Raw genomic sequence first — 15,181 nt, 5'->3', positions numbered from 1 at the left:
ATTTATGTTAAACTTTATCATAGGTATATATGTATAGGAAAAAATAGAGAGAGAGTTTGACACAATCCACAGTTTCAGGCATCCATTGGCAGTGTGGGGACATGTCCCCCGTGGGAGGGAGGACGCCTGTATTTAACTTAGCAGTGTGTTAGCTTGATACATACCTTGTAGATTCAGACATACGGTATATGGACGTCCAACATACTGAACTGGCCCCACAAAATTCATGGGCTGGTCTGGGAAGGAAGAACAAGAGGATGGGATAATTGACAACCACTGAGGAAGGATGCAGTGACTTTTACAGGAAATGAACATTTTAAAACAGATTTTAGGAGAAGTCTCATTCCTTAGAGCCATGGGCCCTGCATTGGGTCCTTTAATCCTTTTAACCTCTGAGTATACAAATGAGTAAACTGAAATTCAGAGCGATTGGTCAAGTTCACACAGTTAGCAGTTGCTGGAGATTATTGCTCAGGACTACCAACTCCAAACCAGTGTTGTTTCCACCATATCCTGCTGTCTCAAAACTTGAGAATGCCAAAGCCTTTTTATTTTACGTGAAAACAAACATCCTTCTAAGACGAATGTATGATCTTAAACACATGGTACATTTGAAATTCATGATGCAGTCTTAAAAAGTAATCTGTTGTGTGGTCGTCATGCATCATCTCCTGAGGTTTATCCAGTTTAGAAATAAGTGATAATAAGAAATAATATTAGAAATAATTAGAAATAATTAGAAATAAGAAATAAGTGTGCTCTATGTCATTTCTGAGATCAATTCTCTCACCACAAACACATACACATTGTACGTTTTCATGGTATACCATGAAAATCACCGTTTAATATTGACATTGTGGATGAGCATTTAGTACCTGATTATTACAATCATTCAATTTAGTCCATATTTATAAAAAGAGAAATCTCTTTCTCAGACAGATAGATCGCATAGCATAGCAAAAAGATGTATTAATATATATAAGCATTAATATAGAGACCCAAGGAAACCTAAATATATACAACATGAAACTTAACACTGTCATGGACTTAAACCAGAAAAAGGTTATTTTGGTGCTATCTCGAGTTGATTAGCCATGAAATGTTAAAAATAAAATTTTAAATAAGTCACATAAGTAAGAATTCATTAAAATGTGTTCATAGTTTTTGAAGACTTTATAAATCATATTTCAGAAGACAAAATGCCTTCATTCGAGTTGATTGCTGAGTTACTTCCTGACTTGCCTGGATTGGTTTCATCTGAGATTATTCTTTTGTGAATAGGCTTGAAAATAGAAAAGTTACTTGGTAAAAGAATTAGGAAAAATTATGTATTACAAATGAGGGGCAAGTAAGCATGGTTAAAAAAAGAAGTTTCCAGAAGTTAAATATTTAACACAGATATTGACTCGTCCTTCTACAATGCCATCTCAGGACTCTTCACTGTTCCTGCAACGTTAGAAAAATAGACCCCACTACCACCTAGATGCCCCTCAGTACACTGGGCAGACAGGCCTCATAACTATCACAGATTATTCGGAAACACAGAAGCAGGAGCTCAATATCTCTTGGATTTTGCCTGGAGCCTAAGATTGTCCTGGAAAAGATCATGAATTCTGACCGTAATTGGGTTCAGGGTTACATTCACATATGTAGAACGATGCCCTTCTCCTCCAGGGATGAAAAAATGGGACCCTGGAAGTAAGCAGAGAACGTTGCTCGCTCTCATACCTAATGCTGGAGAGTCGAGGATTGTGAGTGGCCATCACTGACCCAGTGCCCCTGTGCCCTGGAGTCCCTGAGTGTTGTGCCTAACATAAGTAAAAGGATTGTGCTGCTGGGCCTGAACCACTCTGCTGTGGGAGCCCGCCAGGAAGTCCTGGTCACAGACGGTGTGACAGCCATTGGTCCAGAGGAGAGAGGCAACAGTGATACCACGTCCAAAAGCAACAGAGTGACAGTTGTGGAGTGACAGCCACAGCATCTGACACTGGAGATTCCATCATTTGTCCCTCTCCTAGGACTCCAAGGGCAAGAGACGTGCGTATACCAACAAAACGGCATAGAGGACACTTGACCTAGCACTCTTCTCAGAGATAATACACAGGGAGGGGAACCTGTGGAAAAGTCAGGACTTACCCCATTATCAGTAGGTGAGTGAGCTCAGAGCATCAAGATATAGGCATTTACTGCAAATGAGATTGTATATTCACCAACTGGAGCAGCCAGGAACACGTAGAACATTACATAATATGCATACATGCATGTTACATAATATACATGCATGCATATTGTATAATATACATAATATTGTGGTGCTTTTTAGCCTGATCTCTTGTGATTCTAATGGAAATTATGATTGCTCTTGAAATGCATCCTCTATTTAATTTTAATGTCACTTCAAGATAAATGCATACTATATGTGTGCCCCTTAGACATTCGTTCAACGTACTTTCTAAGTGATTTCCAAGTGTCAGGCACTATACAAAGAACTGGATGAGCGATTCAGATACAGTCCCTGCTTTCATGAACCTTATAATGAAGGTTCACCCCAAATGTAGTTATCACTCAGAATGTTTCATCAGAATCCCAAGTTTACAGCATGGTGGTTTCTGCCTGTTTGTTTTATACATGTCAGAGGAAATACTTGCAGATTTCACGGCAGCAAAACACATCATACCAAATAGTAAGAACTGGACCAGCTTCCTGGCCATGTGACTGTGCAGTTACCCAGGGCCATGCTTAGAAGGACACCATGTCTGATGTCATGCTGTTACCATCTTAAAATGTGTAATAATTTTTGAGCAAAGAGACCCCACATTTTCTTTTTGCACTGGGCCCTGCAAATTATGTAGCCTGTTTTAGGTCAGAAAAGTTTTGAGGCTCTGTGTGTAGATGGTGTGTTGCTTGTGTAACTAGGTAAAGGGTTCTTGGGAGGGTTGTCAGATTTAGCAAATAAACAATACGGACACCCAGTTCTAGTGTAAGTCGCAAATATTGCTTAGGATATACTTACACTAAAAAACTATCCATTGTCTATATAAAACTCAAATTTAACTAAGGGTCCTATATTTAATTTGGCAGCCATCTCATGGGGCAAAAGTGGTGGTAAGCATATGGTACCACTATAATTTTTAATGTATCTTCTTTCTCTCTCCAAAGTGTCTTAGTTTGTACAGTAATCCTTGTTATCCCTCTAGGTAAAGGCTTGAGAAGAACCTAATGTATATGACAACTCTGGCCCAGAGTGCTTGGAGAACTCTTTTTTTGTTTTTGGTTAAAATTTATTGGAGTAACAATGGTTAGTAAAATTACATAGGTTTCCAGTGTGCAATTCTGTAATACATCAGCTATATATCACACTGTGTGTTCACCACCCAGAGTCAGTTCTCCTTCCATCACCATGTAGTTGACCACGTTTGAGGGTAAATTGGAGAACTCTTGTTGAAGGCTAAGGTTCCTGTGCTCCTATCTTTTAGAGAGACAGCAGTAAAAGGCTCGGGGGCCGGGGGGGTAACAAGAGAAGAGGTGGACAGTTAAATGTGGGCAGCGCCAAAGTGTCTCGTAAGAGTTAAATGGACTTTCCAGATTTAATCAATTTGAAAATTCTTTTCAGTGTGAGATTAGACCAAAAAAAAAAAAAAATTACCTCATATATCACGCTTAATTGCTCATGGATAAGCCTTGAAGAGGCTTTCTTTGAATGGACAAATTCAAGAAACGAAGGAGAATGTGAAAGTCACTGAAGCATCTCAAACCAGCTGAGTCATGGAGAGTTTGCCAAATCTTGGTTGTGGAATTTTTAACTTTGTTTTTTTGTACTAATTTGTATGTTTATTCCCTACACAGATTTTTCCTTTAGATAGTAGAATTATTTAAATGTTGCTAATAAGTGCAAAGCCATAGACCACTGACTCAATTCTTAATTCCTCATATTCTGACTTCTGTGGCTACCAATTTCATAAAGATGTTCTCTTAAAATCCCCAAATTTTTTTTAACTGCCTAACTCAGCCATCATTCTTCAGTCATCGTATTCTTTCTCCTCCTTTGGTTTCTGTGCTACTCCCTCATCTTGAGCTGATTTCCTAACTGCTAGCTCCTCTCCCTTCGTCTTTTCTTTTTTCTATACTCTCCCTTTGCAATTTCCTCCCTTCTTGGAGCTTCAACTAACACCTAGTCGCTGGTGTGTTGGAGCTGACTTGTCTCAGCTCACAAGCTGATAGGACATCTTCCCAATTCCACACACGTATAGTGGCGTCATGTGGGGATAGAAAATCAGTAAATGTTACAAATCCAGCAACCATTCCCTCCACCCCATAGCTGGTTATTCAACATTTAATAAGATGCCACTGCTTCACCCAGTATTCAAGGCCTTTTTCAGCCTGCTTCCAATGTATCCTGCAGACTCATCTTCCAACTTCTTTCTGTTCTACTCTAATCAAATGAAACTACTCTGTGTTCTCCCAATGGCTGTAAACCATCCTACTCTTCCTTTGTTCATATCATAGTCTTCACCTTCTCCATGATGTCTTCCATCTTGGCCCAGCCTTGCCTTCTGAACTTCTGTCCCAATTTTGAGGGTCTTTTGTCTGATATTTTTCATATTGGAACTTGCATCCCAGTTATTTGTAGACTTGGCTCTCTCCTTTATAGTCACAAGTTCATCAAAACATGAACCAGATCTTTTTTTTTTTTTTGATCTTTTTGGTTTTTATGTATAGTTTGGTCTCCTACTCTCTCCAGTCCACTAACTTAAATAATCCACTCATCAAATACAGATTCTTCCATCACTGGATTTACTCACATGGAAAAGAACTCAGAACTTACAGAGTATCTTTATAGGATAAGAAAATAATTTGGCTCAGAACAATTGACTTTGAATCTCTTCGATTGCATAAGTCCTTAAGAGAGATACGAACACGTTCTAATAAAACTAGGCCTTGCTTTTACTGAGAAGCAAAGATTTTTTTTTTTTTTAAATGCAAGTGGCAATAGAAAAATCCTTTTAAGCTTGAACTATAGGAAGTCGTTACCCACTCATTCATGGTAGAGCATAGCTAACATATCACAATGAAACTGCTTCAACAAATATTGAGTTCCTCTTCTGTGGAAGAGGCAATATTATATGCTACACTTCATAAAATACTTTGAATTGCCAGAAAATAGCAACACTTCCTCAATTTTGGGTTGCTAATGGTGTTGATAACAAAGAGGGAGATTCATGTAGAGCAATCCATATTAAAATTTAAAATGCATTAAAATTAAATAAAGGGCATACTTCAAGAGCACGTATAATTTACATTTGGGTAATAAGAGAATAGATACTTCCTTTTCAGAATTTTCCCTTGGTATTCTATGAGCAATGTCAACTATTGATGCCTTCAGCTTATAAATGTGGTGCAGTCATAGAAACAGAATTTTAAAATCCATTTGCCTGGACTCATTCTCTCCAAAAAAAAAAAAAGTCTCTATTGTATGTCTCTTTATTTCCTGATAGCTTTTCTCATTTAATTTCACTGGTACTGATAGTGGTTGGCGTGTGTGTGTGTGTGTATGTGTGTGTTTGAGCTAGGAAATGTAGAGTGGAGCAATGTGGTAATTCTTGAACTGTAACATTCTCGTATTACACACACATACACACACAGAGAGAGAGGATTGCATTAAGATATGGAACATTCCACAAAATCAATGAGATCTGACCTAATTTCATGGACGTGTTGTGTGATAACACTGGAAACCTAGGATTTCTTACAGGCTAATATGTTCACACTGCAGAGAGCCGCTGTAAGTCTGAGCTCTATATTTTTGCAGTCCTTTTGGACCCAACTTTTAAACTCCAACCCTGATTCAGGTGGTAGGATACAGGAGACATGGCCTTCAAGGGAAATTTCCTCTGCAGTTTCTCAGCAGGGCTGGACTCTGCTCAGTAATTATTCCAGCTCTGGGCAAATCTTGGTCCTTGACAATCCTCCAGGAAAGGGAAGTGCATAGTGCAACAGTGCTCTCCAACCCCCAGATGAAGCTGGCAACTTGGAATCACAGGAGCGTGCCCAGCTTTCGTGGGGAAAGGACATCAGCCCGAGCTGGAAGCGTTGCCCCCAGGAGCAGTAAGACAGCCCTTCCCAAATCCTAGCCATGTCAGGCCTGCCTCTTTTACCATTGGCCTTTGAAAAATCTGCCTTGGAAAGACAAGTGTGCTCGTACTGGAGCCATGCATACAGCACCATTGTGCAATATGGAGAAGGCATCCCTCTGGGCGGGTGTAGCCTCACCTCAGGTGCATGGCCCAGGGAGCATGGGGCAAGCTGGATTTACCCCCCCCCCCCAACTACCTTCTCACGGGGTGCCCTTTGGCAGGGCGCAGCCTACAGATACAATAGCTCTGATTTTCACTGTTCATTTGCTGTTCTCACTTCCAATATTATGGACAAAACAGCAACCACCAGGTTTTTCAAACTTAGTATTTGCATTTTTCAGCCGTACCCTGATAACATTCCATTAAGTGAGAATTGCTGATAATAAGCCCCCTGATTACACCCCTGGCTTCCCAGTTTGCCATATCCTGTCTGCTTCAGACATGTCATTACCAAGGTTATAAGCAGATGTATCCAAGATAAAGCCTTACTTTAAGGTGAGTCTTGCTGTGGTTTATCTGTAAGACGTGTCAGAAGATTTCTCTGTAGTCTCAGATTATTTTAAGCCTGTCTTGGGTGACTTCATGTTACAATCTCTATCTGTTCTAATCACCAGGTCATGAAATAACCTTGCAAAAGAATTGTTAATATGCTCTAACATAATTCTAAAGAAATTCTCTTGAAGTCCATGGTGGTTACAAGAAGGAAAACAAAAAAAGTTGACTTAGCACCACGCTAGAAATACATTCCTTTTCAGCTAAGTCATCAGCATAACCCACTCCTTTTTCTATGGAAGACGTGTCCTTTGCAGGGCCAACCTTGAAGGTACAAGGCCAGAGAAAACCATCTCCTTAGAGTCAGAGAACTTCCTCCCAAGAGAGAAAAGAAGGAGCCCAGAGTATCTTGGTGCTGACTAGAGAGAGTTAAGCCACAGAGCAGTGGAAATAGATAAATAACATTCCTGTCATCTCTAGGTTGCACCTTAGCATGATGCCTGGAACAGCATAGGTGCTCAATGAATATTTGCCGAATGATTGATTTGGGGATCTGATGACAATAACCTGGTGACATAAATGGCCATCCGAGGACTCGGTTCTTTCAGATGTGGAAAATCAACCAGTTGTAGCTCAGGTTCGGTCCATGCCTTTCGATACCCAGATGCTAGGAATCTACAAATTCCCAAATGGGTCATATTTTTTATACGTATTTGACACAATGGAACTGCCTGTGATCACATGTGCATCACTGCATAAGCATATCCTGACAGGCTTTTTTTTAAAAAAATTAATAGCTGTTTAATTTACAAAGAATGTTGCTATTATTAAGGACATGTCAGTTCCGATGGATTAGGGCAGCTCATCACATTTTATAAACTGCCAACATGTAGTGACACTTTCCTCTTTAGGATGAGTTTCATCAAATTGAAGTGCTGCTTTCTGGTTTATAATTCAATCCATTTCACTGACTCACAGAGGGTGGAGTAAAATGACAAAGTCCTTTGGTCCTTCAGTCAGAGTTTTTCATATTACTGGGTGATTATGCATTTATCTTCTTAACCACATGAGGTTCCATGTAAAACCATGGTCAATAATTACCACCCTGCAACTGACTTTTATGTGTTCTAGAACTGCCCTCACATAAATATGTCGGATCAGAGGAAACAAATAAAGCATAAGACTGTCATTAAACTGAGGAGGGCTGGAGGGACAGGGAGGGAGAAAATATGATGGCCGTGCCAGCTAGAATCCTGCCCAAAAGGAGACTCCAACAATTCCTTACCCCCAGGTACATTACATACTAGCTGCAATTACCGCCTGTCGTAAAGGGAGGCAAAACACCAGCCAGACACAGTGTAACACAAAGCTTACATTGTACACACGAGGATATGGGAATATAAATATGGAAAACCAAGTGCTATCACTGTTGAAAGAAGAAAGGAACTCATTTGTGCTGGCAAACCTCTGAACTGGTTAATAATTAGGTTTAGACTTTAACTTTCCTCTCTCTCCGGCACCCCTACTCTTTTTGGAATCACTCTTCTTGTATACTTTAGACCAGGGGTGTCCAAACTGCGGCCCGCGGGCCAACTGCGGCCCGCGATCCATTTTGTATTGGCCCACAGCAAATTCCAAAAATATATTTAGTTTACTTAAATAAACCAGGTGAGGCAATACGTACTTCACCTCGAGTGAGTGGCCCCGCTGTTTGTGTATTTTACCGGATATGGCCCTTGGTGAAAAACGTTGAAAAAAGTTTGGACACCCCTGCTTTAGACCAAATGGGTTCATAGAGCTCTTGAAATGTGTTAAGCAGTTAAGACCTTTTCACAGTAATTGCAGGGATCCAGAGAGCACTGCAGTTGTATGACAGTTGGGAGTCTATAACGAGGTACAATGATTTAACTAAATGATAAACTCTCTGTTGTGCTTTTGGTATTTATGTTCTTTTCTAGTTAAGCCCATTTAAAATAGGAACAGTTTAATTTTGAAGAGATTGTTGATTTAATGTTTGTACAATTGTTTATTAATTGTTAATGTTTAATGCACAAACCAAGTATAGTTAATTTTGGAGCATCCATGCCATTTAGAGAGAATGGTAGAGCAATGATTGAAAATGAAGGCATTAAAAGAATGCTGTATGTTTCTCATGAAAAGTGTTTCCGGGCTTATATTTAACAATAGATAGGTCTAAATTCTGGGCATTTGAAATACTTCAAACAAAGTAAGAAGCTCCAATCCTGAAAAAGGTGGAACACTAGCCATCTTCCCCCTTCCATTAACTGCACAACTCCTTCCTGCTCCCCGCTGCATGCAAAAAACTAACCGATGCTGCAGGAGCATTTGCCTGGCAAAAGCAGATGAGAAAGTGGCCCTGGACAACGGACCTGTGTATTGTCTACTTACATACATGTAAAAAGAATTACAAGGCAAAGTCTCCCTCTCACTATTCTTTTTCACCCTTGGAGTGGGAGAGCAGGAGGTATGTAATGTCTTCTCTGGCATTCTCCTCCCCTGGTTATTCTAACTTAAGGTCTTTTGTCAAAATTTATTTTTGAAGAGCAACAAAATACTAAGAAAACAGGTCTGCCATATTTCTGTTGAATTTTGATTTTCCTTAATCTTAAAGAAGGCTCCTTCAAAATTTCAGAACTCAGTAATTCTGTGAAGCCATCAAGTATAAATCCAGCCATCTTGTCCATTAGTGCAAAGCAGCATTTCTTAAGCCCTTTTGCTTAGGATACTAGTTCTTAGAGATGTTAATAGATCCACCATGAAACCAAGTTTTTCAAAGTAAGTAAGTTTGGAAGCATTTTCTTCTGGATAACCTTGAAATTTCACGATGAACGTTCTCATAACAAAGGCTTGGGAAAGTACTATTATAAAGAAACTTCTTTGGTGAACCCATGGCTTTCCAAACTTCTTTGACAATAAAACTTTTTTTGAGAAACACCTACAAGCATCTTGTAGAACTGATGTCAACAAACATATTTTGGCGAATACTGTTGTATAAAGAACAATAGTGGGCGAACTAATATATTTGTATGTGATAGAAAAAAGGCCACACCAAAAGCAGTGTTTTAATCATATCTTAATACTTTGTGTTGAAAAAAAAGTTGTTACAAGTCGCTAGAAGAGTAAACCTGTGAGCAAGCAATATTATGGCTGTAGTTTTAAATGAAAATGGAATATATAAATGTATCTTCATATACTTTATTGGGTGCCCATTTACTCTTTTCTTAGAAGGATAATATGATAATAATAGTTTTCCTTTTTTTTACCTCATTTGGATTTGGCATATTGAGTACAAAATGTAGTTTAAAAATTAAGAAACTACAATGCTGCATTTAATTTGTGAAGCTGTGAATTATATACCAAGCCAAATTTTTCCATTGATTTTTATTCTGTGATCTATTAAAATAGTTTAGATTGAAAAAAGTCTCTTTTCTTCCAAATTTTCATGATTGAAATATGGAAGTTCCCTTTTTTTTTTTTTGGAAATCTTTTGGAGTTAGAAAATTTCACAGGATCTGAACCATAGAATCACGCTTGCTTACTTACTTTAGAATAAGCATGCTTTAATGGCTCGTTTGCAGCTTTTAACAGGAAGAACCAAGGGTCTGAGCACCTGAACTACAATGTCCTGCTTGTCACAACAAAAAGTTGGATACGTGTTTAACATTGTCAACCTGTGTATCATTCTCGGTTTATCACACGCATGAGGAGAGACCTCTGCTTCCCTTTATCCTGCTGTGTGTTTCCAGCCTGCTGTCCTGGTCTGAGCTCCTCTGAGCTCCTTTATTCCTCAGGACCCAGCCCTGGGCTCCAGCTTCCACTCTCAGCACTGCTCACCTGAGTCGTCTCACAGATCCCCCAGGTCAGCTCATTCACCTTTGGGCCAGAGCTTGCCTCTCCTTCAACTTCTTGCACCTCTGGTGTCTAGAATCACAAGAATAGCAGTGAGTTAATAATATTAATGAGTTGATGTTAAAGAAGCACTGATTTTAAAAACATGTTAGATAAAGCTAAAAATAGAAAAAACATAAAAAGCTTGAAACCTGAGGCGGGGGGGGATACCTATTCTTATCTGCCAACTCATTTGTTTTCCTGAGAATCATCAACATACATTTTAATCTGTCTTTCATTAGCAACCATCTCTTATTTGACATCTGCCCACCGTGACACATTTTCCTGGAGATTTTGGTAAAAATTCCCAACAGCGGAGAACTCAACTCAATCTCCCCTTTCTTATTTATCTTACTACTTCTATTATGGCTTCTTCCTGGCCAACAGGTTCAAATGCTTTGCCTACTCCAATGGTATTAAAGGTTGGTCTGAAGAACCCTGAGAGTGGGGAGCCAAGACTCAGGGAGTCCATGAGGTCAAAACTATTTTCATAATAATATTACATTGGTCACTGTTAACTGCTTTTTTCTCTCACATTCTTTCAAGGGCACATATGTTTGGAAACTACCACCGGTTTCTAGCAATAGAAATCTCTCATAGTAAGAACAAGTTATTGAGGTTTAATTAATGGAAGTCGCCAGGCAATGTTCTACATAATTTTATGTATACAAATAGTACTCGTTACCACAACCCTAGGAGACGGATACCATGTCAGTTTTGCCAACGAGCAAACTGAAGTTCTAGGGGTGAATTTTTACATCTGTGAGCTGTGCAGATCCATATTCCTTAAAGCCAGAATTTGAACCTATGTTTATCACCAACAGTTTTATCTCTACTACTCTACAATAACATTTATTAGGTTGATGCAAAAGTAATTGCGGTTTTTGCAATTATTTTTAACCTTGTAAACCGCAATTACTTTTGCACCAACCTAATACCTGAATGATCACATTGTTTTCCTTTTAAGAAAGGGCTACGAGCTATATAAACAACTTTCTTTTTAAATTGTGTGATCATGAGGTTTGAGTCTTTACAGGTAGGGAATTGGATGTGGTGTTCTATTTAACTGTGGGTAGTTGCAATCATTTTCTGCTCATTTGTATGCAAGCCATCAATTAGAATTCTATCTTTTTTCGATTAGAAGGACTTTTTTGTTGTTGTTTTTAGAAAGTCAGAATTTCCAAAACTGAATTCTAGCAAAATAAGAGAGAGAGATCTACTCTGTGATGCTGGTTATCTGGCATGATCTGCACAAGTAGGGAATGTCTCTGAATGAGGTTTATTTTATGTGGTCTTTGACATTTTAAGAAAGACTGCAGGACTGTAATTTTCTATTACACTTGGAAATGCAACCGGAGGACACTGAACAATGGGGCACCCAAAAAATAAATAAAAGTTTCAAAACTGCTGTCTGAGCATCTCACTAAGATCAAAGAGTTCATGGAAATTTTGTTGGGCTTGTCTTTTATGGTATCAGAGGGTCTCTGCCTTATTGATCATTCATCTGGACCTGTCAATCAGTCAATATGGGTCAGATGTCTCTAAGACCCCAAAAAAAAAAAAAAAAAATTTTTTTTTTTTAAACAGTTACTGATTGCAGGGCACCAACCAATTGATAAAACCCATTCTGTCTGTTCAGTTGCCCAGCTGCCATGGACTTTACAGTTGCATGTATCAGTTTGTTAATTAGCCTTTTAATTAGTTTTGTCTGCATGAGTGATTATTTTCTTACGTTGATGGTGATGGTGGCAACTGTTCTTTGACCATTGCTACTGTTGACAATCTGCTGTATAGATGTTTTTAGACAGGCATTATAGAAGTCTTTTAATTCCATATCATGGTTTCCTTTAATAATAAACACTAATAATGGCTTTGTATCATATTCAAAATGGCTAATTTGAAAATCTCTTTTCTGAAAATGTGTGTTCCAGAGTTCAACTGACCCTGACTCCAACTCCATTTGAATAGCTCACTGTACGGCCTTCATAAGAAAATTCACTGGGGCCCATTGTTTGGGACATTATTGACTTAACATTCATTAAGAGACTCATAAAAACTTACTTCCTGCATGTCCAGGGCATAGTGTTTAAGCTGTAAATATGGCAATATGGGTGTAAATATTGGCTGAAAACTCTTCTTTGAGTCATTTATTTCCTTTATCTTATTGTCTCTAAATCGCCATTCTCTTCTGTTTAGCCTGGCCCTTTCCCAGTCTCCAAATGTGCTTTCTGAATTCCCAGTGGCAGTTTTGTTGGGATTCTTCCCGAAAGAGTCAGGGGGCACCAAACTAGGATAATTTTTGTTCTCACTCTGTTCCAGACACTCCGTAGCGGCTGAACACCAAGACGGCACTCCACTGGGATGACCTTTGATTCTTGGCAGAGGACAGCAATTTCACTGAGGGAATTCGCCCTGGTTGATGAGTCTCTAGTGTTTGTCGAGATCTCTGTGGAAACAAACATTCAGAGGGTCTTTGTGGAACAGTCCAGAAATAATTGAGTAATCCAGGAGACCCCTACTCGACCCCCCACAAAAAATGTCAGGTTACACTTTCTTTTAAGGACTCCCTAATTGATGCCCTTGTATAAATAATTGCTATTTCCCAGCACTTTCACTTTTCCCTTTTACTGAGAAAAAAATACAAAAGAAAAGTCAACCGAATCAAGACATAAATTCATTTTTACAGCTGAATAAGCTTTGTCTTTGGTGGTTTTAAAAATGAAATAAATGGGAAAATATTTGTTAGAGAATAATAAACACACCCAGGTATTTGCAGCTCTTCTCAGGCAGGGCTAAGATTGAAGTGGCTTGGTAAGACCACCTGTGTTTCTTGGTGCAAGCCCAGCAGAGCTTCAGAATTTGTATAGTTGGTTTCAGTCCAGCGACCTGGCTACATTCTTGGATCTCTTACTCAACATGAGGCATCAAGATCACTGGAAACTTGAACAAAAACATCAACAACTGGAAGAGCCAGTTAGCCTATGGTTTGACCCCCAGCCTGCACACCCTTACATCAATCTACTTCTAATCTTCTGGGAAATTAGTTCAGCCTTCAAGGCAGGAGAAGGGGCGACCTGAGGGTACAGCTGCTCAGTGTCCCGTAGGAGATGAAGAATCTACAGTCACCCGAAAGCACACAGTTAGATGGTTGCTTTTTACTCTGCTTTCCCCTTGGCAGAAAGGACGCCTCCATAATAACTCTAAAAGCATTAAAGAAAAAGCAGCACACTGTAGCATTCCACAATGGAATCCAATAAAAGAAACATAACTCAAAATCACTTCAGAAGCAATTAATAAATTGGTACTCAGAAGCAGCTCCTCAAGGAAGTTTGCTCTTCAGCCCAATAATCTAAAACACATCCTGAAAACAGTAGCTAAGGAGGAAGGAAAAGATAACAAATCTTATTTTCCGCTTGTCCTTTGGTATACTTCAAAATAATTTGGATACTTTCTGAAGTAGCTATTTTGGAAGTTTTTATTCAAGTTCCCGAGGGCCTACTTATTTTAACTACCTTTATCTAAAGAAGATGGTAAAATGGCCGTATCAACTTTAATAGGACGAGTGAGCTGTAGACACAGTATCACTACTGAGCCAGCCAGCCTAGGTTTCAGGACCCACCTTCACTCCCTACCTGTGTGACCCCAGACAGGTAATTTAACCCCTTTCAACCTCAGCCTTCTGATTTGAAAATGAAAAGATAGGATAAGATTCTGGTTTCCCACAGTGTGTTTCATGAACATAGGTATTATGTTAAAAAAATAGTTTTCGTTTTATTTATGTTTCAGAAATGTAGTGTTAAAGTTAAATGGAGTTTTACAACAAGATTGATCACATCTTTTAATACACTAATTACTATCATAAATTGAGGGTTATAATATGTAGCAATATCTAAACTTATTTGACCACGGGACTCTTATTCACGGAGCATCACGGGAATAGCATAATCTAAGGTTGCATCCAGCTCTAAAGTTCCATTTTTCAATCTGAAGTAGCTAATTGCAAATTGGCACATATACAGAGGTCATCATCACAGTAATTATTAATCATCTTCGAATGATGTGCTTACAGGTGGATGTGTGGGAAAATGGAACAGAACAGGCATATATCAAATCCTACCTAGTGGGAGGATTTCCTTATTCTCCACCTATTCTCCTCACCCTTGGGGGACTGATCTCCCATGCATACAAGGCCTTGGGTCAGAGAGAGAAGGTCCCAGACTCATCACCATGCAAACTGGTATTACTCATTACTGGTATTACTCATTGCACCCTGTTACGCTCTTTGTCTTCCTTATGGGTAATATAAGGTCTAATTGACAAGCTCTGTTTCTCTACTCAGCAATGTATCCACCACACATGTCATTTCTTTCCAGAAAACAAATTTTATTTTTAAATATTTTAAAGCAACAACTTTAGTTATAGCCTTATACTTTAACTAGAATAGTTTCTTCAGTCTAATATTCATGCATGGCTAACCCATGCTCATTTGAATTTTATCAGTTTATTACTCCTTGTTGTGATTATAAGTTAGCACCACAGGTTACAAAAGCAAACGATAGTAGATGTGAAGTAATTGAATTGACTTTCTAGTGACAATTCTGTTAGTGTTGTCTTATCTCAATTGACTTCTTTTCCCAAATTGTAAA

The 15,181-nt window shown here is 38.9% G+C and overlaps 1 long non-coding RNA gene across 1 annotated transcript in view; it reads left to right on the top strand.

The window, feature by feature from the left end:
- Positions 1-14,940, top strand: part of LOC117021493 (uncharacterized) — a 30,821-nt gene extending 15,881 nt beyond the window's left edge. Inside the window, exon 3 of the long non-coding RNA XR_004422871.1 lies at positions 12,855-14,940. This is a non-coding gene — a long non-coding RNA (uncharacterized LOC117021493). The remainder of the gene's footprint in view (positions 1-12,854) is intronic.
- Positions 14,941-15,181: the final 241 nt, after the last annotated feature.

Source organism: Rhinolophus ferrumequinum, chromosome 4, assembly GCF_004115265.2.
Source record: "Rhinolophus ferrumequinum isolate MPI-CBG mRhiFer1 chromosome 4, mRhiFer1_v1.p, whole genome shotgun sequence".
Taxonomy (NCBI): domain Eukaryota; kingdom Metazoa; phylum Chordata; class Mammalia; order Chiroptera; family Rhinolophidae; genus Rhinolophus; species Rhinolophus ferrumequinum.
This window is presented reverse-complemented; position numbering and strand designations above follow the sequence as displayed.